The sequence below is a fragment of the Ambystoma mexicanum genome, chromosome 2p (genome assembly GCF_040938575.1).
Source record: "Ambystoma mexicanum isolate Mex_15411 chromosome 2p, UKY_AmexF1_1, whole genome shotgun sequence".
Classification (NCBI taxonomy): domain Eukaryota; kingdom Metazoa; phylum Chordata; class Amphibia; order Caudata; family Ambystomatidae; genus Ambystoma; species Ambystoma mexicanum.
In genome coordinates, this window is record NC_090923.1 from 156985565 (window position 1) to 157011329 (window position 25765).

The following is a 25765-nucleotide window of genomic DNA, read 5'->3' on the forward strand; positions in this document are numbered from 1 at the left end:
TGCTTCGCATCGCACTCGGTCAATAGATGTTTTAAAGTCTCTACATTCTCTGGATGGTTACAAAAACTGCAGTTCTTTTGCTCTTTGTTAATTAGTTTTCGCCGGGCCATCACTTGTCTTGTGGGCCAGAGGTTCAGTCGGAGGCGTAGCAAGTCATTCCGATACTGCACAGATGGGGACCTGATCAAGTATTGTTCTGGGTGAGAATAGTTTTTTATTGTGATCATAGCTGGATCAAAGTCACAATAACCAGAGCATTTCACTCTTGTATTTTCCCAGTCCATAGCAAATATCCTAGTTTTTGTTTGCGTTGGATTTTGAAAAAGGGTTGTCAAACTTACATCTACCAACGCTAGGATCTGAATAACTTGATTGCGCCATTTGCATATAAATTTATCTCTGGATGCAAAAATGTATGCGGCCAAGGTTCCCAATACTGTATCGGAATTCCAAGCTAATAGACATTTTCTGAACATTGCTACTATTAACCATGTGTATCTCATGTTGAGGGAGATCAACTCCAGCTCATATCGAATGATAGGTAGAGGGGTTGATGCTGGTAAATGAAGACCTCCCTGCCAGTATTTCCAGTTTGGCAAGGCGATCTCATTTGTAATAGGCCTTGTTTCTGAGGAGTACAGCAAAACAGTTACTGCTTTTTGATGGTAAAATGATAGTGTTGGAACTAGGGTAAACTTTCCATATTTTCTTTGCATGATCTTAGTTTGATGGATGAAGGTTATTACCCTGTCCTGCTGCTGTTGTATAAAGGCAAGATTCTGGTTTTGTGTCAAAATTTGAGCTCCCAAGTAAGTATAATGTTTAACTACTTGGAGGTTCTGTCCCATAAGATTCCAAGTGTACGATTTTTTTAAATATCTTCTGGGTCACATTGAACATCATGATTTTCGTTTTATCAAGATTTATACTTAGATAGTTGGTATTAGTATAGCTTGCCACCGCATCTAGTACCTTCTGTAGGCCCATTGGGGTTTTCGACATGATGACCAGGCCATACGCATACATTAGGAATAGAATGCGCTTGTTTAATAATTCCGGCAGATCTGTACAGATGTTTTTGAACGCCTCTCCTACATCTGAAATGAAAAAAAACAAATAATGCTGAGGCGAGCGTATAGCCCTGTCACAAACCTCTAAATGTCCTGATTGCTTCGATTAGTTTGCCTTCATTTGTTAACCTAATCTTTATGGTATTATCTGTATGCAAGTCCTCAATGAAGTGTATGATGTATTTCAGTGATTACAAGAGACTCCTTGGTCTCATATACTTGCAACACCTCACTCATTGATGATTGCCAACATACCTTAATCAAAATTGCTATAGATTCTAACACCAACATCTGTCTTATTACCATATATCACCCACCCGCAAATATGCCCTTGTTTGAAGAACAGTTGTTCATGCTTCTTGGTGACTTAATAAAACCTTTCTCCTATGTTATTATCCTTGGGGATTTCAATTATTGTGCTTATAATGAAGCTAGCAACCTTATGCGCTCATTTGAGGCCTGGCCTACATCAACCAATAAAGTTGCCCACTCATAAAGATGGACATACCTTGGATTGGGTCTTGTCCCATCGCCTATCCTTATCCGATCTGGAAGTTATAACCTGCCCTTTGTCTGATCACTGTCTTATCTCTTTTTTACTGGATCTTCCATTCAAGATCGCTAGGTTGAATTCCAATCCTCGTGTTGAGCCCACTGTTAGGAACATTTGCAAAATTTCCCTCGCTGCCTTCAGTGAACTTGTCCAACCTATGCTGCAAAACGTATTACCTTCATGATGTACTATTACCTTAGATCAATACAAAGATAATGTTTCCTTTGTTACGATTACTCTTGCCCCCCCACTCTATTAAAACTGTCAAGACTGAGACGCTGGGCCTAACATGGTTCTGTGATGCAATCCTTGACTTACGAACTCAAAAAACGAGAATGGAACGGCCTGGCGGAAGGACTCTTCTGAGGACAACCTTGTCTCATATTGCACTGCCTTTAAAACTGCCATTTTGGCTGCTAAACATAACTTTTATGACAATCACATCAGTAATGCCAAGTCATCCCAAAAATAACTCTTTACCCTTCTTAAAGGCTTTGAGGGCAAATCTAATTCCTACTCTGCCATCGCTAAAAGTAAAGAGTGGTGTCTTGACTTTCAATCTGGCTTTAATGCCAAAGTTAATCTTCATCGCCATAAAATTGCCTCATTAAAAGCTAAACTATCCAATCCTATTTCCATCACTAATGAGGTTTCCGCTCCACGGTTATCCGACACCTAAATCCCAATCTTCAACTTTGAAGAAATAACGCAAGCTGGGTTGTCTGATATTGTTCAACACCTTAAGCCACCCCCTTGTCCTGATGACATCTGTCCCCCTGCTAAGATCAGGGACGCCTTCATCTGTCTTGCTCCGCTTGTCACCAAACTGGTTACATTCTTCTTTCACTAACTCAAGTGTTCCATTTTCTCTTAAAGATGTCTGGATCTCCCTTGTCTTGAAAAGACCACCTTTGATCCTGCCTCTGTGGACCTATTACTAATGTCACCTTCTTGTTAAAAACTTAGGACAAAGTTGCATACAGCCAACTACAGACACACATTGAAAGAAATCATCTACTGGGCTCATTATAGTCCTGTTTCCGCACCTTACATGGCACTGTAACAACTCTGGTTGAATTAAAAGCTAACGTATGTAATATTGCTGACTCAGGACAGATTGCCCTCTTGATGCACCTAGATCTCCCTGCAGCTTTCGACCTTGTTCATCATTTACTGCTGCTGGAGAGACTAGGAACCATAGCAAATTGCACCAACATCACCTTATGCTGGCTCTCTTCATTCCTAGGTCCCAGATCGGCCCGTGTTGCCTCTGGGGGCTATACGTCTCCCATTCAATTGCTACAGTCTGGTGATCTGCAGGTAGCATCCCTTTCTCCCATTAACCTATATATTCGACCCCTTTTTGACGTTCTTGACAGCATCGGAATGAGTTATAACAACTACGCTGATAATACTCAGGTGGTAATCAAACTGACTGGCAATTACAAGCTGGATATCATTAAAATCAGCTCTATCTATTCTGCCATTGAGGATTGGATGATTAGAAACTCCCTCGCCCTCAATGCCAATACAACTGAGAACATGCATGTCGGTACCCCTCAACGCCTTGCCAAACTGGATTCTAGATACTCTGCTTTTAACATCTCTGGAACTACAATTCAGATCAGTCTGTGGGTCAAAACCCTTGGTGTTTTTTTAGATGCTAATCTAAATATTAGTAAACATGTCAGCCAGCTGAAGGTCTCCTGTGCCTATAAAATGCGCATTATTAGGCACATTTAACCTTTTCTATCTACCTTTAATACTGCGTCCCTTTCTGTTGTCTTGAACAATTCCAAGCTCGATTATAGCAACTGTCTCCCAGCAGGTACATCCCGGTCTATCCTGGTCTCATTAAAGGTAGTTCAGAACAATGATGTCCAAGCTGTTTGTGGTATCTCTAGAAGGAACCCCGTCACTGAAGCCCGTAACACCCTACATTGGCTTCCCATTAAACAATGCATTACATATAAGGTACTTTCCTTTACCTATAAGTGCCTCACTGATAATGCCCCATCCTACTTGAAAGAAAGGATTAAACTCTCACGATCATCTCGCTCACTGTGATCTAATAATTCGAAAAATCTTGAGTCAACCTTGATATAAGCTTACTCGTTTTGGTGGCACTAGCTTTAACTCTGTTGCCCCATGCTTCTGGAACTCCCTCCCTGTTTCTCTGCGTACCTGTCCAGAGTTCTCTTCTGTTAAGAAATCTCTTAAAACATCTCTCTTTAATTCCAACGACTAGAGCATCGTAGCTCCTGGTGCCCCACTGGTTTTTTATTCTCTGATCTTTTCGAACCGAGCTTTCTTACTTGCTGTGCACTGAGGCCTACAGGTGAGGTGTGCACTATAAGAAATAAATAACATTAACATTTACAGCTGCCTTAGGTCTTGGAAGCTGGCATCCAAAATTGAGTTGCCTAATAAATGTTTTTATCTCTCAAGATCATGTGCCAGAGTTCTCTTTTGTACCCAGCTTTCTATCCAGAAAGTGCAGGCAACTCACAAAATATGTGTTACTTGTGCTTTTTGTATGCTTAATGTATGCTTGCTGTGAAATACATAACTTGTACTCACCTGCATTTAGATTTAGTGCTGACATATTGCACCACTTTGTATAGAAATGTCTCTTTGGGGCAGAGGAAGAAAGGTAGTTCCTGCTGAGCTCCGAAGCCCCACGCCCATTCCCCCCTCAGGTTTGACCCTCATTCCTGAATGACCATTTTTGGAATCCTAGATCCACCACTGATAGGGATCAGAGGGAAGATCGTCTGATTCCATTGTTTTTAATGACGTCTAATCTGGCTATCAGTTACTTTTTGACCAATCACAGCAGGGATATCCTGGCAGACAGGATGCTGGTTAGTCTATTTTTAAGAATTTTCAAACAGGCCCATATTAAGAAAGAATCGAAGGGGTCCTGCAACAGGTGATACATATATGAACACGCAGTGTTCGGTAGGCAACAATTATAGGGCATACTTATAAATAGTTGTGAACATACAAAAGAAATGTAGAGGAGCATCTGAATGCCTCTGCAGGAAGTCCCACCCCTATTCTGCCTATATGTCGGAAGCCAGAAATTGCGACATGTGCAACGGAAGTGATGGTGCCAATTACATGAAAAGCCTTTGAGACAAGGTATCCACTGGGAAAACCCTATGTGTTGTATCCCCGAAGAGATGACAGTCTCCTGAGGAGGATCCTCAAAGAAATGTGAAGATGTGAAAAGGAGAGGCTGGTGACATCACAAGAAATGAGCGTGACTCACTGAGAAGGATGACCAAAGAAGAGAAGGCTAGACCTTATAGAATCTGATGGCGAAGTAAAGAATCGAGAAGACTTTAATGTGCGGAATGAAGATTGCATGTGTGAAGAAGCACTGCAGAAAATGCAAGCCATTTTATAACTGTACATGTCATAACGCAAGTAGAATAAGTAATCATAAAGTCTGGCTATACGTAGTGAATAGACTGCAGACAGTGCCGCCAATTATATATATGTAGAATCTGGACATTTGATGTTTAGTAATCTCAACCCGTGGAAAAGGAGGATTGATAGCTGTGTGTGTGTTGCAGCAATGAAATAAGCCGAGGCTCGAAGATGGACCAAAGGAAGACTGCTTGGCCTGGTGTCTAAGGCTAAGGCAGCTAAAAGTGGTTATCAGTCCTTGAAGAACAGTGAATGTGAGATGCCAAGGCATCCCTTGTTAAGTTGCAAAGAGTTTCTTTATTCGAGACAATTAAATGCTATAAAATGGGATGATTCACGGTCTCCTGTCACGTGAGTTCAGGATGGAAATAGAAGTGGGCATGTAGACCTGAGCCTTGATAAGAACATGCTCACACTCCCTTATATTCTCAGAGATGAGAAGCTACTGCAAGGCCAACTTCAAAGACAATCTGAATGGCAGAAGTCATGAGCGATGAGAGATGTTGGGCTAAATGGGTGGGGAGGTACGGTCAAGTCCACCCACCAGCACCTGGGGTACCAGCTTGCGTGCTGCTAGAGAATCGAATGTTACAGAAGGGTACAAGCGTGCCAACCAATTGTAGAGGGCCTTACAACGAAGGGCCTTATAGTTTGAGAGCCAATGATGTATCGTGTTTCTAATAACTGTTGAAGATGACTTGCACTAAGGGAGGGCATAAGTTGTCACAGGTTTCCCCCCTTCTCACCTGTCTATGTTGCCTGATGTCCTCCTTGGGTGGAGTCTTCTTTCGTATGGTTCGGGACTTAAATAAGGCCGCTCGGCCGTCCTCGGCTTCCAGATTATGTTCAGCTTCGATGTCCAGGATCACGGGAAACTCCAGGAGAAGAAGGTATTGGGGGCGCGCGGAAGCGGCACAGAGATTCTGGGAAGTAGAAAGAAGGAAGAAATCGAAAGAAGGGGATCCAGGAGCCAGGGAATAGCAAGTAGCGCTAGAGGAGTTGGGAACACACGTCTGATCACACCTAACAGCAGCGGTGAGATGCGCGGGGCCGCGGGGGTGTGGCTTCTTTATAGAGGACGCTGCGTAGAACGTGAAGACTGGCGAGCAGCGTGCTGAGCTTGCCGCCATGTTGGTAGTATTATGGAGTGTAAGGCCCGGCGTGACAGGGAGCAGGAAGCCCAGAAGGGGCGAGTTTGATGGTTCATGACAGCATGCCTCCTCCGGAAACTCGTTCCACCGGGTTTGCCCGGGTGTATGAGATGGAACCTTCTGAGTAGTCTGGGGGTATTTAGATTTGAGATGTTGTTGGGTGCAGGTTCCAGCAAAAATGTTGTCGGGTGCAGGTTCCAGCAAAAATGAAGGAATAAATGCCTGATCGATTTAGCTGGCTATATCGCTAGAAATGGTGATGACGTGCCTTGTTTTTTAGGGCCTCCCTTAAGGGGGCTCAAGGAAGGATATCCATGCATTTTCTCAACAGTATTGGCCCAGTCATTATTAAATAGGAGCTTTTTCACTCAACAGTGATTCTTGTTGAGCTCACTTATCAACCTAGTTCCTTTAAGTGAGGGATGTTTGAAGTAGTCGAGCATCTATAGTCGAGCATCTAGGATGCCCTGCAAGGCCCCAAAGAAAGCGTTAGGTTAAGGACATAGGATTTTCCTAGCTAATGATAATAGTTTCCACTCTGTACGTGCTAGCAGGGAGATGATGCCCAAATCGTACCAAATTGCGTGGATGGGGACCGATGTATGAACATGCAAGACTCTGCGCCAAACCAGTGCCACAAAAAGTGGCAGCATATCCACTAATAATAGAGGATATACGTCCATCCCATAAAGAATCTTGTGGACAATTTTCCACTCATAGAATTTTATACTTGCTTTCAGAGTAGGTTCCAAACCGGGATTCAACCCTTTTCGGTTGATTAATTAGTGCATAATCCGCTCTTTCAGCCACTCTTTCAACCTGGTCAATGATGGATTTTCTAATATGAGGAATCCCAGATGAATCAAGGAGTTAACCCTGGTCACAGGTTACAAGCCACTATGCCCACTGGGGGTCATTTTCTTGCAACGCTTTGAGCAATGCAAACCCCTGGTCTTTCTAGCATTGATCTGTAAGGCATGGTTGCCCATATAGACCGCAAGGCATCCATCAGCCTCTGGAGGCCTATCGGGGTGCAATCAAACATGACATTTCGTCCGCATAGGATATCCAGAGGGGGTCTTAATATATGCATCGCAGGTGCAATAAAGGCCAAAGGCACCAAATGGTCACCATCGTCGGATAGGTAAAGGATAAACAGGCACGGTGAGAGAACGCAACTCTACCTGACACCCAGAAATGTTGAAATCGGCCTTGAAAGCCCACCCAGATGATTCATTTCTTGTGATAGACGTCACGAGTTTCCAATTGTGTGAGAACCTCCTATGACGAGAATGAGCAAGGTACAGCAGCAACCTCTTCTATGCGATGGAGCCTGCGTAGCAGGGTCATCCATTATTTTTCAACTCTCTCTGCCACACCAGAGGAGGAATAACTGTTTGCAGCTCAGCCTGGTTCTGCTTGTCAAGGCGTAGAGAGACATCAAACCTCTCTGATGAGGCCCAACAAGGCAGAAACACATGTCTGGAGTTTTACAGCCTGGCGGATTGTAGGGCGTTGTGAAGACGGCTCTGTAAAATACCTATTTATACATACCATGAAAGGAGTATTTTTGACAAAATATATTTTTTGTGGACTTATTCATCATAAAACAAGGTTTAACACCCAATGACCTGATGTCTGTTTAAAACAGGGGCCTGCAATGTGCAACTCTCCAGATGTTTTGGACTACATCTCCCATGACCTCAAACCATTGACTTTGCAAGCTAGGGCTAATGGTAGTTGTAGTCCAAAACATCTGGAGACCCAAAGGTTGGAGCCAACTTGTGGTCGACGGTAGATTGGGAGTCGGGGATGCAAACTATTCTCGATAGATTTAATTTTGTTGAGCACAAAGGGGGACATATGTTTTAAAGTTCAAAGAGTAGGCAAACAAAAGGGAACACAAACTTCCTCCTGCTTCTTCTATGGTCCATGCTGGACCATAGTGCCCCTGAAGAATTTCTGTTAACCAAAATTTATAAAGAAAGAAACATGTCGGGTTGGGGAATGTACTGTTAATTGTAAACAGCCTTAAGTGAAACAAGCTTCAGTCAGAATAGATTGTATTATTAAAGACTGACTCAGCAGTGAAAAATGTATGGTTCATATTAATAATGGACTAAAATTGTAATGTTGTATTTTAGTATGACCGTTTTTACAGTGATGAAATATTTGTTATAACTGAGTGATTTGATGAATGGTTTTAGTATGAATGTGGTATGGTTGATGTGTGGTTTGTTGTGGTTTTAGATGGGAATCTTATAGCGCATCAGTCCATAGATCAATTTGGTGGATTGGTTTACGAATTTATTGATATTGACATTGATGATTGTGTATATTTTTTATAATGATTTTTTCCAAACATGTTAATAAATAATATTGAATTGCGATTGAGTGTCGACTGGGGTGAATTTAATTTGTTTCATCCCAGTACATGGTTTTTGAAAGACACATTGTTTTACAGCTGTTCTTTGTGCTGCTTACCCAGTGGGATTATGTAGATAGGTAGACTGCACTGGCACTCACCACATAAACACAACAGTACTCTGACCTTCAATGTGAAGTATTTTGTGTTCTATCCAGGCCAGCTCACAGTATTTAGATATTCCTGGTATCCCTTGTCACTCCTGTATTCTGGTAATTATTTACATTCTTCCCTACTGATCCATTATAATAATCTTTATTATTACTATTAGGGTATTTGAGCGCAGGCCCAGCTTCGGGAATCAACAGAGTGCTTTAGAGTCATCGGGGGAAGAACACGGCGAGGGAAGCAGAGAAACAAGGGCGCGTGGAGCTAACAACAGTGGGGGGGGGGCAATTTGGCAACAGGATATCTAGAAACAGCCAGGGGAGGAAACAGTGGGGTGCAGATCACCCAGTCTCAGGTAGGGTGGGGAGTGGAGGGAGTTTGGACCTTGGTATTAGGTCCACACTCTGCTGTAGAATTCTACACATATGCTGATGATATTCAGCTTTTTGTCAAGCTAACGCAGCCCCAAACCCCAGCTCACGCCTTCGGTTCTGGTGCCCTGACCATTCATCAATTGGTGCACCTAGACTTGCAATGGATACCTCCAAATCAGAAAGGCTGATAGTAGGGGTGGGGCCAGGACTCTGGCCCCTAGACGTGGGCTTCTGCCCTTCACCTGTCCAAGATTTCCACAATCCCGACGTGTTCTTTGAAAACAAGCTGTCCTTGATCTCTTCGGCAAACGTCTTACATTAACCAGGGGCAACATCTCCCACGCCACATCTGTAGTCCGGATTGTTTGTATCTTTGAAATTTAAAACATATGTCCCCCTTTCTGCTCAACAAAATTAAATCTCTCGAGAGTAGTTTGCATCTCCGACTCCCAATCTACCTTCTACCACAAGTTGTCCGCAACCTTTGGCTTTCCAGATGTTTTGGACTACAACTACCATTTGTCCTAACTAGCAAAGTCAATGGTTTGAGGTCATGGGAGATGTAGTCCAAAGCATCTGGCGAGGTGCACATTGCAGGCCCCTGTTTTAAACAGACTTCAGGTCGTTGGGTGTTAAACCTTGTTTTATGATGAATAAGTGCACTAACACATATTTTGTAAACAGTACTCCTTTTATGGTATGTAAACATTGGTATTTTACAGAGCCGTCTCCTACTGTAAAATTTTAAAATCTGTGTTAACAAAAACATCTTTTCCAATCTTTTAAATTACATGGAAAATGTGCTCATCCAGTTAAGGCGTGATAAAAATACACCTGGAAAAAAGCAATTTGCACATAAATATCAAATCAGATGAAATAATTAGATGAGGCAGGAACATTAAACACAGGTTTTTTGTTCCCACTGTACTGCAAAAAGTAGACGCAAGGCTATCCACGGAATTTGCGCTGGTGTCTTCAGAAATCCTATTATAACATTGCATTTATATTAAAATGTGTTTATTGCTTAACAACAAAGTCAAATATTTTGATGTACGATGCAATATGTGCTTGTAATTATGGTCTTTATTAATAATATTGGCATCGTTGTTGCTAAGGTGTGTTGCAGAGAATGCATACAGATGTGGGTGTTCATAAGAGAAGATGTACATTTCCATTTCAGAATTGAAAAGGAGTGTGGGAGCCCCTCTAATGAGAACGGACATGGACCAACTACCCTATTCTATGGTATTCCATCCACTCAGGAGGGTCTACAACCATGTTTTAGCTCACTTCACCCTTCACAGAGGATAAATATTAATTTGCATATCAGACTTTGTCCCAACCACATGGGCAGACCAGTGCCAAAATACTAAGCAATTCTCCTCTTGCTCACTGTGCCTTAGAGATGTCTGCTTCACCTCCCTGATGAGGCCCGACTGGGCCGGAATACGTGTCTGTGGTTGCTGATGCTACTCTTGTTCAGAGGAGAATTGCCAAGCATTTCGGTGCTGGACTGTCCCTGTGGGCGGGACAAAGACTGATATGCAAATGGTAATATCTCCTCTGTGAGGGGTGCAGTGAGTTAAAAAGTGGTTGTAGACCCTCCTGAGTGGAAGAAATTTCATAGAACAGGGTATTTGACCCATGTTCGTTCTCAATAGAGGGGCTCCCACACTCTCTTGTAACTTTGTAAAACTTGGGGTTTCACCGTAAGTAACCCAGGGTAATCCAGACGTGGTCCCTTTGCTCACTGTGTCTTAGAGAGGCTCAGCTTCAGTTCACTGATGAGGCCCGACGAGGCTGCAACATGTGTCTAAGATTGCTGATGGTCCTCTTGTTCAGAGGAGAATTGCCTAGCATTTCGGTGCTGGACTGCCCTTGTGGGTGGGACAAAGACATGCAAATGGATATTTGTCCTCTGTGAGGGGTCCAGTGAGCTAAGACGTGGTTGTAGGCCCTCCTGAGTGGGAGAAATTCCATAGAACAGGGTATTTGAGGCATGTTCGTTCTCAGTAGAGGAGCTTCCACACGTCTCTGTAATTACTTTTTCAGAGTCAATTCCTTTTATAGAACTTGTATTTTAAAATACTTATATCCATTCCTCTATGCATTGCCATACCACAGAAACATTTCTCTAGTTCAAGAGCAATTATACACAGCATTTACAATGGAGCATAAACTTCCTTGTTGCAAAAAGCCTTTTTTTATGGATATGTTTAATTTCCTGCAAGAGTTCTGCAATGTTGCACTTCAACATTGCAAAGTTTCTGTGAAATAGGCCTTGTTTTTGGTTAGTTCAATACAAAGTCACCATGTGCCCCTATGGATCCGGCCTTTCCGCATACTGTCTGTGGGAAGTTTGATTTATTTTCTGATTATTAACAAGGTAAATACTAAACCCAGATCCTTAACAAATATGTATTTGGGCTGCAAATTAGCCTTTTAAAAAGAATAAAGTTTGCACTTGGAGGAACCCTACACACTACAGCGTGAATAAACTTTCCTAATTTATTTCTCGAACCACTGTTTTGTAAAGAGAGGAGATACATGGGTGATGAATGAGGGCGTCTGAAATGCAAAAGGCAGAGAGATATACCTTTTTTAATTGGTTCATCTATCCTGCTAGGGCTCAATCCGTGGCGCGCGCGCACACACGCACACACACACACACACACACACACACACACACACACACACGCACGCGCGCGCGGAGCTTGGCAGATGCACAATGAGCGGCAAAGCATGGTGAGTCCTGCTGAAGCAGCTCACAAATTTTTGCTTTCACACAAATGAAGGCAATAAGGGCTGCAAGAGGTTAGAGGGAAGACCTTGCCCAGCCACCTGCCACATATTCACCACACTCACTTCCCCAATATCACGTGGCGGCCATATTCTTGCACCCCGAACCCATTGCGTCCTCTGCTTGGGACTGTGACCATGCCAGTTCATCATGTGGTTGACTCAGTTGAGGTGGGTAGCCTGGTAGGGCCTGAGTCTTCTGCACCACTTTGTATTGTATTGTTTATTTATATAGTGCCTATACACATGAAGTGTTCCAAAGCGCTCAAGCAGGGTAGGAACAAGGGGAAAAACAACAGTCGCTCAAAGCCCTTGAAATTCAGAGACAATAATAGTCTGCACAGGCAGAGTAAGTACGTAAAATACATTTAACGGTTGAGACACAGGAAATAGACCTGATGGCGATTCTGCAGTTTTACAGTGCAATTAAGGGGAGAAAACAAGGGAGAACAGACAGACGATCCTCAGGCAAGTTGCATTTGTGTCGTACAAGTCCATAGAGAGTGGGGAGGTCCAAGTGCACCCTGTCGGTGGAGACTGTGGTAAATGCAGAGAGTGCCACTCTCTTGGGTTATTGTAAGTGCAGTGAAGACGGGTGGGAATAGGGGCCTGAGGCAATTGCGAGAGAGGACTGGCGGGAGGCCCGGGAACCATGAGACTCTGTGGTACACTTGCCATAGCAACAGGTCACCAGGGATCTGTGATGGGAGAATATATCTTCTTACTAGGTAGCCCTACACCTGCTGAGGTCTCTTTGCCTTCCAGGGACTCATGGCTTATGTCACTGCACTCTGGAAGATCCACCAATCAGAATCAGACTCACCTCCTGGTCCTAAATGGCTGAAGAAATCAAATAATGTATCTGCATGTACTAACACCTGGGCTGGACTCCATCCTGGAAGGGATCCACATGAAAGTGCTCAAGTGACCCTTCAACACATGGAAGACATGTTGAGGCCCCTGAGAAGCTACCATTTTGAAATGTGCTACATTATCACAGTTGTAATCAAATGTTCTCATAAACAATAACTATGACCTATACCATTCAAACATTAATCTGTGGACTTCTCACAGGTGAAGATCTTCCATCTGGAATTCGACAAGCAGGCACTTCATAACTTCGAATCCCGGGGTGGCACAGCCCTTTATTTTGTGAGGGCGTTACACTGAGTACCATTCAACAGGGCAATGTAAGAGCTACCATTATAGTGCTTAGAAGTGAGAGGATTCTGTAGGAAGCACTAGAGCAATAGCTGGCTTCTTGGTAGCGGACATGGCTGGTAACAGCCCTTCATCTCGAGCCAGGTAGGCCCAAGTGCAATGAGGGCGTCATGAGGGTTCAGGACCATTACCATCCATGTTTACCCCCCCTCCCACCAAAAGGGAGTGATCACTATTAACAGCTTAGGGACTTGTACCAGGCAGCACATTTCATCCGGGTCCAATTACCCTTAGAAAGACCTACAAAGTAAAAATGACCACTTGCTGGGTAGAAAAGGCACATTCTCCCTTTTTTAGGTCTTGTGTGCACTGGCGAGCAGTGAGGAGGCAGCGTCAAAGCAAGACGATTTGGGTGGGGTCAGATAAGTAGGGGTACGGGTAGTGGTCAGGGGTGCAGAGAGGACATGTGCGAAGGATGCAGTGAGGACGCTGGACACCGGCACAGCAGGTGGAATATCCAGAGGAGAGGGCGAGGATGACGTGGAAAGGGTACTGTTACTGGCAGCATTCCTGCTTCCTGATTGGGCCAGAGCTCTCCCTGAGTGCTAATATATATAAAAAGTTATTATTACGATGAAATATAAATACTATGATTATTTTCGGGTTATTTAGTCAACTGTTACTTTTCTCAACAAAAAGGGAAAAACCGGGCATGACATAAATGTGGAGGTCCTTTTCTCTAAGAGGTCAGAAGAGGCAGAACAGAACCTTGCATAACAGAATGCTTTTAATAATGTATGCCCTTTGATAAAGCTAGAGCATGTCCGCAAGGGAAGCAGAGTACCGTGCAGCATCACAGAAAATGCAAGCAAGCACATTGGGGCTATGAATATTAAAATACGGAAACACCAGAAAAAGACATGGTCCAGTAAGCAGGTAGGGTGGTCGAACTGTCATCCTTTCACACTTCCTTAAACGTATTGAAATGTATGGTGCCGTCAGATGGTTTATAAGATATACAAAATAACTCTCACCAGCCATATACCTTATTCAAGTGTGTTTCGATCAGCGTGGGTGATGGTTTATAGTAAAAACAGCACACTTGGTTGACGTCTTTACCCACCCAATAACGATTGGTAGTATTGTACCTCCGCCACTACTTCAGAAAGACAGCCTGCCAGCCCCTCTCCTCCTTTCCTCGCTTCTATAGTGTAGAAAGCTGGTCATGGGTGAGGGGTTACCTTTTCTGGCTCCACGAGACCCCCTGTGTGGCACAGCTCACACCTTGCGCATATGTTAATCTCTGACACCCCAGAAAGGGGCCAGAGAGATTGCAAACTTGAAATAGCATTCATAATAGGAAGTTCACCATATCACCCAGTCCCTAAACCCCTCTCTGTCACTGCCATCACAGCTCTCTTCACCATTCTGCAGCCGTCGTGCCTCCCCACCCCCTTTTTATGTCAAGGTGCAGCATATTTTCTTTTGAAGAGTCCACACCACACCCCTCATCTTTTCAGCTCAGTGTTTCACCATGAAGAATCCCTGGCAGGGTTGCAGCATCACGCTGTGGCATTAACGGCCTGATGCCACGTCAAAACCAGGTAGGTTGGTGTCTGTTGGTGGTGGTGGAGGGGAGATTTTCCCTTTGGACTATGTGAGAAGAGTTTGAGGCCTGAGGGCGATAGCAGCAGGGTAGAGCTCTGGGCAAAATGAGCAGCGATTTTAGTCCCTGCCCACGCCTGACAAATAGCTGACAAAAGCCCTCTTGCACTGCCCAAGGTGGGCACATTTCCAGCAAACCACTGAGCACAGCACCTGAGCATGGCAGAGTGAACATCGAGGAATCTATCAGAATGCCAACCAACAGGCTAAGGAAGGCAACAGGGGTGACTGTGGCCCCAAATTTCAAGTAGCACTTTTTCTGACCCAAAGGTTATTGCCTCCCAAAACTCTCAACTGTAGCTTATGGTAATTGACTGGAGTTTACAGAGTGCCCCTTCCCACTCATCTGCCAACTCGCAGACAATGGGGCTTATTATAACTTTACCGGTCCAGAAAAAATGCCAGAACCAATGCTGGTAATTCTGGCACCAGCATTTTTCGTGGACCGGCAAAGTACATGTCTACCGGTGGGGGCTATGGATCTCCCCATAGGCCTGACTTGCCAGTAGATCAGGCCACCAATTGCAGATAAATGATTGACTCACCGGCACTGCTTACGCCGGTGCCAGTGATTCAGTAGCTCCCATCCCATGGAGTCCCATGGGACTGCCTGGAATGGGAAATTACTGCCATTGCTGCAACCCCTAATATCCCGGTCATACCAGGATATTGGGCACCGGTAATGGTAAGGCGGGTATGCTGGTAACCCGCCGGAATTACCAGTGGGTAACCGGCACACCCATAATGAGCCCTAATGTATCTATGAGAGAGATTTTGACTGGGTCAGTGTGAGGTAGTGACATCTGACCTGTATGCAAGAGGCCAGTGTTGGGTTTGCAGGGTTGCTGGTTGTCTTGCGTGTACGCCTTACACCCCAGTGCCCCTGACCAACTGCCTCCCCTCTAAGATCTCCTACCACTTTACACTACACACACAAGCTCCCCACAGAAGGCCACCACAGGCATTGCCGTGAGCACAACTCTAACTGATCCACGACTAAGCCCTTTCACGTGCTCCCACATCAGCGGCTATCCAGACCGAAAGCGCTGCAGTCTATCAGATCTTGCGCTCTTCCGTATGGATAACACACACTCAAGTATCGCCGCCAAACCCCATAGAAAGCATATTGGCACACAGGAACCGGGTACTTCTGACCTGCACCCATCAAGACCACAGGCTTCTGCAATTCCCACTGTCCAACTAATGAACCCTACCCCTCTTTTTCTTAAATCACCACCAATAGTGGCAGAGGCCCTCTATACAAGACCACTTACATTACATTACCAATGCTTTCCTAAAGGTCCTTACAGGGATGAAAGAGGGCTCTAATGTTAGGCTGTATTGCTTTAAAAGTGCCACGCCTTGAGTAACTGATTCACCAATTGTTATGATAAAGTGCTATTTTCACAGTAGCATTAGCATCACTGACAAATTCAAAATAAGATAGGTCAGAATGCAAAGCACTTGATTCTGAGATCTGCGTGCCACCTGCAGCTACCTGTTATTACTCATTTATTTATCAATGCATTTATTTTCCATTTTGATCACACGCTTCATGACACTTGTGGAAGTAGTGACAAAGCTTTTCATCCTTATGGGGGTCAATAAATGCATTTTCATTACATTGGTTGACAATAACCGCTATTGTTACAGCATACTTTGTGTTACCAAGTATTTATGGACATTCATTGTTTTGTATGATTATGATGAATTGTTGATTATGTGTAAAGTTTACTTGTAAACTATATCACATTAAATAAATAAATTACAACATATAGAAGCACGAGGATTCTGCCACGAAGCACTATATAAAACATGATATTATTTGTATGTAGAATTATTCCAAGGTTTCCAGCAATCGAACACAGCTCAGCACCTTCCAAGGTCCTTGGTCAGGGTCTAGGGGTCCCGGTGTGCTGAGGACTTCTTGTGCCGCTGCCATCAATCAGAGGCAGTGAAGACCACTTAAAGAAGAACAAGGCACTTAGCAAAGGGTGAAATGCTGAATGTGCGCTATGGCAGCTGCCTGGCCAGAAGAGGCTCGAAATCAATACCAATGGCATTGCGCCGGTCTCAGGAAGCCATTTGACGTAAGTGTGGCTTCAAGCATACAAGCAATCAAGGAGTCCCTGATGCGGAGATGCCCTCACGAAGCTCATCAAGATGGCAGAGCATGGTGTGAAATAGACAGAACATTGGGATTACTCACACTCGGTCCTTCACGGGCTGGTGTTGCAGGATCTATGGCGACCGCAGGGTTTCCCCTTGGGTTTGCCACTGCTGGGGTATAATGCAGGACTTGAATTACCAGCATTACCTTTGGCGGATGCGCGTCGGAGCATTCTGCTAAGGCTGTGTGTATAGCAGGGGACTGAAACCTGTGGCTCTCCAGATGTTTGGAACTATGACTCCCATGATCCCTTACCATTGTCTACGCTGGACAGAGTGGTTGGGAGTTGTAGTGCAAACCATCTAGAGAGCCATGGGTCCCATACCACTGCTGTGCAGGAAGAGGAATGTTTCACTTCCTGGGTCGCAGTATCTGGGACACCGCCATGCCACATTGCTTGCACCAAAAACACCATGGCAATGTGGTAGCCATCCAAATAAAGCAGAGCTCCCTTTTTTTAAAATAGCAGAGGAAGACAAAGTATTGGACTACAAAAAGACATACACAGCAGGCATTATTCATGAATATTGCACCATAGATGCAAACACATTTCCCTTTCTTCCTTTCTCTTCCATTCTTTCCCTTCTATCGTTCCTGCCTTATTTTTACTTTTCCATCAACAGACTAAAGTCTGGTTATCCTGGAGCCGGACACCATATGCATTAAAGCTCCAACAAGGAGAGGCGTACTGTGACCACAATAGTGGCGATTCTTCACAATATAATAACTCAATAAATAATTAAAACATCCTAATGTAGGCCTGTTATCTGGCCTTTTTCATATATATAAATATTTTTATTTAGCATTTGGTTAAATACAAACCTTTAGCCAATTTATTATTATGCATTGATAAAAGATACAATCTAATATATCAGACATTTACAAAAATAAAAAAACACAGACTTATGCAAAAGAAAATTAGACAATCTATGTATCAGACATTTTTAGAGTTTATATTCGCTGCAGAGCTATATTCCAAACATGAAAGGCAGCGCCTATTATTACAATAGCCTCCGCTCTAAATGAATTATTCCAAAATTGATTGTGCACTTTACACTTTAAATAAATAAATAAATAAATAAATAAATAAATAAGAACAAACCTGGTTCAGGTCCAATAAACAACTCCCACCTTGCCACTTCAAGAGAACTTCGCAGAACTCAACCTAGGGTCCAGGGTTTTTGATAACTCAGTCCCCCGCCCCCCATAACAACAGCGGCTGTACCTTATGCCAGCATCATTATAACCGTCTGAGTCATGCCGCCTTGCCAGATAAGCCCAGAGCCGGGTTCCACCTATGCACAAATCAATCCTAAAAAAAACCCTCTTGTTCTTATTTATCATTGTCTACAAGAAGATATCCTTGCCTGCCTTCCCAGCCTGGGTTACAGGTAGCACTTTCCTGGGAGCCACAACCCAGGCTGAAATATGCAGCAGTAAAAATGAAGAGGTGAAAGTAGCTAATTCACACTGAAAGTAATGTTAACAGTAAAAGTAAAGGAAATGGAAACACAAAATGCAAAAATTACAAAATGTATAAAGTGTATGTGTTTCTAAAATCATGTTAAAATGCATTCATTTATTTTTAAAAATATGTCTTGGTCTTACTGATTAAGTAGAAGGTCGGCAGCGCCGCCCCAACAGCCAGTCTGAACTCAGACCCCCTCCATTTGCATCTCTCTGTTTCCCATCTTTAAGGATACACTTCAAAACAGTGGAAATCCCATATCACCCCCAGCACCCCTTCAACTCCCCTTTGTCCTCCAAACCTGATCCAAAGCTGGCTGTTCCTGGCAAGGAGTGTTTTAGGCTTCTGTATGTATTTTAGAAATGAACATATAAGGCTGCTCTTTTCTGCTTTCTTCATTTTTTGCTATTTATGTTCAATAAATGCTATTTTTAAAGAGTTTTTGTTGAGCTATTATTTTAACTGTTTACTGATACACATGGGACCCTGAGCTTGCAGGCCACAGGCGAGCAGTCGGCGAATGCCCAGCGCCGCATGTTAATCTGGAAATCCCGCCTATTTTAAATCTGTTAAAGTGATATTTTAACCATGTACCACAGTAACCCTTTCCTGACTGTGTTTACATGTTAGCTTGTATTCGGGTTCATTATTTAATTTTGAATTAACACTGATCTTGGAACTGTTTCTTTCCTTCTCTCAAGAAAAGGCGGCCGTGCTTTCTCAGTGCAGGATTGCAACCTCTGGAACTTCTTATCACCCAACACCCACATGCTGGAAGATCATTTCGCCTTCTGAAAAGCAGTGAAAACATGGTTACACTGTCAATCTTTTAAAACTCCAATCCCACCTCCTCACTGGTACTCTTGTGTCCCGCCTTCTTCGTCAGTACCAAGATTCCTCAAGGTAAATGTTGTGCTCTACAAATCATTACTGAAAACATAAGTATATAAGTAGATGTGTGTACTGAGTAGTGCGTACTCCACTGCCTTATATGTTGAGGTTGGCCTGACTTTTCGTTTTTTCTGCTCCTTGAAGATTAGAGGAAAGTTCCCCCAGCCAACTTGACGTCTGAGAAACCGGGGCTGCTGTCCCCTACTTTCCCCTGTGAGCGTTGAGTACTCCAGGATCAACTCAGGATAAGCCCTGGCGGATCTATTCTGGATGATATTCCCAACTGTCAGACTAAAAGCATAAACCTACTTCCATATGTCAGGCACAACCTGCCTAACTCCAGCATCGACTTGAGGTTCTTCCAAATTCTGCAACCCGTCTTGCCTCATCTTCCTCCTGCTATATTCATATCTCGCCAGTACTTCGCCATCTTCACTGGGTGCTAGTTGCTCAGCGCATTAAATGCAAAGCAGTCTGCTTGGTGCATTGTGCATATTATGGCCAGGGGGCGGAATATCTCCAGGAGAAATTCCGCCCTTATGTACCGGGTCGTGCACTTCGCTCAGGTGATACTTGCCTGCTATTAGTCCCAATGTGCAGACTTAACCGCGATGGCGGCTGGGCGTTCTCAGTCACAGCTTCCTCACTGTGGAACTCACTGTCCTACAAGCTGCGCAGTTTGCCCAATCACCTTCTCTTCCGGCAAGTGCTAAAAACTCACCTCTTCTAATCTTTCTGACTAGCTGTCCTGTTGAACATTGCCAAGATGCCCTTGTGCCAAATATTGTGGCAAACGATGAGCTGTACAAATAAATAAACACAAACAGACATAAAACGTGTTTTGATCTAACAGGAGCTTCTTCAGGGTTCATAATTTGCGTTTGCATTTGTGTCTCTCTTTGTAGGATATATTTTTTGTACACATGTAGATGCTTGGAGAACCCAGCAGTCTGGTTATTTCTGTTTTAGTATGTGCCAGTATCTTATCTTTCATCCCGCTAGTTAGGATTTTCTGCCCGTTGTGGGTGGACAACTTCATTCAGATTCCGTGACTGGCCTTTCCCCATTTACTCACTGGGTCAAACAAACTACACCACTAACTGAAAATGAAAATATCCTGTGTGCTGCAGCAAGCAGCTTTTACACTCAAAGAATAAGCTTTGTGGATTAAATATATTCAAGAAAAAAAGACTACACAAGGACAAACACAGATAATGAGCCCTGTGGGGAGACTGGTAGCCTCTGAATCTATGATGAAATAAGCAAGAAGACAAAGCTTCTTGACTAAATTAACTACATTCTATAGAAATTATAATTTAACAACAAAAACACCTAAATATATATTTTAAATTCATTGGTGAAAATGCCAAATACATTGGTCATTGTGTGTTATGTTATGTTATTGTGATTTGTATGGCACCTTATATACCATTGATATGATCTCAAAGCACTGTGGGTTGAACGCCCTTCCTGACTGTAGTCCAGGTCAGTGGAGAGAGTATGGTAGTATATGAAACACTTCTCTATAGGTGCGTTATAAATGTCATATCATATCATATTATATATTGCTTTGGTGCACTCAGTATGTGTTCAACAAGTGCAGTTACCGCAGCGAGTGGCTGCATTCTAATGCTAGGCGCAGTGCAGTGGTTGTGAGAGATCAGTGTAATGTGTGCAGACAGGTAAATTGCCACCAGGTCTGCATACTGTTGGCAGTGGAGCCTTTTTGTATGAGATTATGTGTGCAGCTTGGCCAATTTCTTTCAAGGGGTATAACTGCATTATAAAGACTGTTGAGGTGTTCATGGAGTAGTGTAGGTATATGTGCAGCTAGGCCAAATTGATCGAGGGGTATAGCTACGTTCTATTGTTTGTTGGTTTAAAGGAGAGACTGAGCATATTGGCATGAGGGAGTGTCTGTGCTTCCTGGTGAGAGGCCCCTATTTCAGGGTACTTTCCTGAGCCCGCTGAGCTGACTTTGTCTGCCCTGGTGGATTCTGGTAATGGATCTCCGAGAGAGATTCTCTGACTAGTGTGGAGTATGTTGTGAATGCCCGGTTAGAGGGTCCTTGTTTCTGAGGCTCGGATGTAAGTGCTTGATGGCCCATTTTCCAGGTCCCTGGTCATTGTTTAAAGCAGGTGGATGGGTATTCCTGACACGTTTGTGGTTTCGGATGTGGTATTGTATCGAATTAACGTTGTCCCTTCTGAGAGCAGAAGTGCCAGAGAGCTGACTGGCTGGAGGACACAGAGATTATTCTTAGGTGATAAGAGCAAGTCTAGCCAATTATTGTTGCTATAGCGGCTCGGGTGAGGGAGTTCATTCCGTTTCTTTCATATTATATCATACATTGGCATGAATTGAATAGTTTATTTGTATTGTTATGTCCTATTGACTATGTGTTTTTCATGATGCTGTGTGCTTTTTAATCAAGACTTGATGTTTTGCAGGAATTATACTATGAACATTCGGTTACACAAGTTTTGTCTATTAAGTCAATAAAAATTGAATACATGTCAGTTCCCTTGTTTCCATGACGTGGCCTGCCTTTCAATCAACCATTAGAAGTTGAGTATATATTATACATGAACAATTATTTTCATTATTCTGTGTGACATAACCCCCTTTGTACTCCAGTTCTATGACTCCCATGACCCGTTAGCACTGATTTTGCTGGATAAGGCTGATGGGAGCTGTGGTCTTACAAATCTGGGGAGCCAACGTTACGCTGCTCTACGGTCACAGGTGCACTTTAGAAGTGCAAGAGGGTTTGGGGAAAATGGAAACCGCAGCCAGACCAACTCATGATCGTAAAATAATACAAGGCACGGGGTTAAAATCCTGACTGTAGTAATGCAGCTCACAAGCCACGTACTCCACGTTGTTGCTAAACACAACCATTCTTAACTGTAAGACAAACTGTGGGAAAGTTGTGCTGCGTTTTGGGATGGTCACTGAATCACCTGCTCTTTCTAAATGAGGAGTTACTTGCCCTTAATCTAGAGTTGAGGGGGTATTCCAGGCCACCAGGGGTTAAAGCACACTTCCGCGTCTTAATTTAATGAAATACTGGACTATGGGAGATGTAGGCGTGGCCATTTTGACTAAAGTAAAGTCTCATCACAATATTGGGTGAAAGGAAAGCCTGGGGCTGGATCCAGCATGTCATATGGTGACGCTAGACAAATACCAACACAACAGGGGTATTTGGAAAGCCCACGTTCACCCCCACAGGGGCATCTTGGCGCTAATAACAGATGTTTATTGTTACCAAGCTTAATGGTACTCATTTTATCGACCTCAGAAGGATGAAAGGCCCAGTGGACCTGCTGGGATTCGAACCTGTGACCAGGAGGTCAAATACAGGTCCCTGTAGTGGATGCATCAGTCCACTGAACCCCACCTGTGCTACACAGGAACATATCCTCTGCCCATATTATTGAAGTGATGTTTGCAGGCAGGGAGATTCTTCAGTGAAGGGTGTGTAGCCCACAATACAGAATCACCATAGCTGCAGATAACAGTTGTATAGGCATCACACTTACACATGTGCATACATGCATGCACGCCAGTCTTGCCCAGACACCTAAACCTTCCAGCCATCAACTCTTTGCGATTCCCTGCTGCCCACACACATACAGGGAGACGACCCAGTGCTGCGGAGAGGGATACCTGCAGCTAAAAAGCGGGGACCAGTAACTTGTGCCCCAAGGAGGACAGGATAAGGAGAGGGGGCAAGATAGTGGCTGACAGAGCTTCAGCAAAGTGTAGGAAAACAGAAACACAACAAACCCCTCCCCTCCTTACTCCTGGAGCCAAGTAGGATGAGGGGCTATGTGGGAGAAACGCCTCTGGGCAGTTCAGTAAGGAAGTGCTAAGCACCCAAGGGAGGGGAAGCAGGACACACCAGGTAGGAACAAAAGGGCACCATGAGGTGCAAAATGCAGTCAGCGCCAGCCGGCTGGGTGCTGGACACAGCCACCACACAGGCAGACAAAGCCCAGGGCTAGTTCCTGGCCAATATAAGGAGCAGCAGGAGCAGCCAAAAAGCGCAATCTGTTTGGGTCTCTGCACGGAGCACTGCGTACGCAGTTTACTTTTTCTTTTCCCAAGGACCCTCCCACCCAAGAAAGGGGAGAAAAAGAAGGAAAACAGATAACAGGGCAACGTACGGGGCCCACATCGTGGAACCAGGAAGGTGGCATGGGCCTGAGTGTATAACCTCTTGACCTTGTGCCCAAAAGTACACATTATGTATTGTTATTATGAGTATGTTTGTTTGGTGTATTATTACGTAATGATGTGCAATAAAAACACACGCACAGGGCCTCATTACAAGGTTCGCGGAACAGGTTAACGGGCTCCGCTAATGGAGGCGGACCCGTTGAACCCGTTCCGCGAAATTACGTGGTCCCCTTGTGGGACCCGGTAAAGACGCCTGGTAAAACCAGGCATCGTTACCGTGTCCCGCGAGGGGAAGAGGGAGCTAACAACGGGCCGGTCGTATTCGGCCCGTTGTTAGCTCGCTCTTCCATTCCCATTGAGCCCTATGGGGGCTCAGATGGGGAAGGGCCGGCCACGGTTCCCAGAGGGAGGAATTACCAGGCCCTCCGAACTCGGAATTCCTCATTCTGGGAACCTGGTAATGGAGCCCGGTTTGGCGGCAGCCATGGAGCTAATAGCTCGTAATGAGGCCCACAACCTTTTTATTGCCAACAGTCAACCAATGTTTAGTCTGATGCATGGGGGAAGATGGGGACAGCCACTAACCTCTTGGGTCCACCGGTTATAGCTATATCCAAACATACAACCATGTCCCTGAGCCATCTTTTGGAGTGGGGACAAGTGCACGCCAACTGAGGACAGTAATGAGGCAGTCATTTGCCAAGTCTCTACCAGCCAACATATCCCAAGAGTTTTGTGAGATGCCCATAGAGGATTTTCTTCGCATTCTGGCACTCACAGTTTTTATATTGCCATTATATATCCAGGTCCCAACGTCAAGGAAAGCTCACAACAAATAAAACAGTGGATGCAAAACTCTCTAATGGCCTGGCACGTGCCAGCTGGAATGCTGGCGGGGCTGTGAGGGGCAGGGAACTCTCCAACTTTTGGGCAACACAGGCGAGACAGTGTGGCCCAGGAGAGGGGCAGCGGCCCTCCCCCAAGGCCCAGCTCCCCTCTCCCATCACCACAGGAGACACACAGTCTCTGCGCTGCAAAGCGCAGGAAGGGCGAGGTGTGAAAGAACACCTCGCCCTTCCACAAAAACAAATGGATGCATAGCACCCAAGTGAAGTAAGGGCAGCCAACTAGGGAAGAACAAAGAAGAGCCCATCCCAGGGGCACAGACAGTAGGCTTCATGGCTGGCCTGGGGGCTGGAGTCACAGCCCTCACAGATAAACAACAAGGAACCAGGGACTACCCTGGCTCCTATATAAGGAGTTGCTCACAGCACAAATAATACAAACTGTTTGTGGACCCTGCACGGGGACCCAAACAGCTGGGAAGGGCGCTATGTATTTCCTCTTTCTTATCCAAACATACAACCATGTCCCTGAGGCATCTCTTGGAGTGAGGACAGGTGCACCCCGACTGAGGTCAGTAATGAGGCAGAGTCATTTGCCAAGTCTCTACCGGCCATCCTATCCCAAGAGTTTGGGAGATGCCCATGGAGTTTTCTTTTTTTCTTTGCATTCCGGCACTCGCAATTTTTATATTGCCATTAAATATCCAGGTCCCAACGTCAAGGAATGCACACAGCAAATAAAACAGTGGGTGCGAAGCTCTCTAATGGCCTGGCACGTGCCCGCTGGAATGCTGGAGGGGGCTGCGAGGGGCAGGGAACTCTCCAAATTTCAGCATTTGAGCGAAAGAGCTGGTTTTGAGGACGCTAAAAATGCTTTCGGCAGTCGAACGAGGGGGTGGGCTGTTAATTTGTGTAGTGAAGTTGTCTAGAGGTTGGGCTTTGGTGAGCTGTTTAATGACTAGAGACACACTATTTGACTGCACTGAACTGTGCACGCCCTTCCATTTACTCACTAATAATAATAATTTCTTATGTGGCACTTCATGCACGATTGCTTCAACTTTTACGTGTTGTGACAACAGGTGTTATTATTAATCCGAGCTTTAATAGAGAATACGTGCTCCTTAAAGACTCAACACGTCTTCAAGGGGCACTTATATTATATTAAAAAATGCCGTCCTTAATATAGTATTAGTGACACGAAACAATCCTACTTTTTTCTCACATCTCATTTTTTTCAACTTTATGTTGCGAGTATTTTGCGGCGGAGAGTTTAAAATTCAGCTAAATAAATAATTATGTATCCACAGGTAGTTGCTGCCAAGGCAACTTCTAGACCGCAGCGGTCATTGGTTGTACCCGGACCCTGTTATAAATGGTACCCATAGTAAAAATCAGAGCGGAAGGCAAACAGGCAAGATGGCATGTTCCGGTTGGATAAGAATGCTCAGTGAGTTAATGCAA

At 44.4% G+C, this 25765-nt stretch overlaps 1 protein-coding gene across 3 annotated transcripts in view; it reads right to left on the minus strand.

Annotated features, from left to right (window-relative positions):
• GRIP2 (glutamate receptor interacting protein 2) overlaps window positions 1-25765 on the minus strand; it is a 1278809-nt gene that overhangs the window by 1016907 nt on the left and 236137 nt on the right. The window lies entirely within an intron of this gene.